Genomic DNA, 452 nt, shown 5'->3' with positions numbered 1-452 from the left:
CCTCTCCCCTCACACCCGCCCTCCTTCCTCGCCGCTCCACTCTCGCGAGAAGACAGGGAACGTCTCGCGAGACCAGCGGCTGAGGTCTCGCGAGACCCGCGGCGGGGCGAGGGGAGGGGCGGGACTTCCGGTCGACGGCTAGGGCGCGGCCTGTGAGGAACGTGACTAAGGGAAACCCACCTGAGGCGGGCTTGACCGGAAGTCCCCAGTTGAGAGGAAGTGGTGCTCTCACTTTCAGTCAGGGGTCACCCTCCTTGGAGATAATAATAATAATCATCATCATTATTATTGTATAATTATAATACATTATATATTATTGTATGATTATAATACATGTGTTAATATAACATAATAATACATTATCATTTACATAATATATAATCATAACTATCATATTATAATTTTATAGTTATTATAATATTATAATTATAATTGTATAACATAGGATATTT

Source organism: Tachyglossus aculeatus, chromosome 21 (assembly GCF_015852505.1).
Source record: "Tachyglossus aculeatus isolate mTacAcu1 chromosome 21, mTacAcu1.pri, whole genome shotgun sequence".
Classification (NCBI taxonomy): Eukaryota; Metazoa; Chordata; class Mammalia; order Monotremata; family Tachyglossidae; genus Tachyglossus; species Tachyglossus aculeatus.
This window is presented reverse-complemented; position numbering follows the sequence as displayed.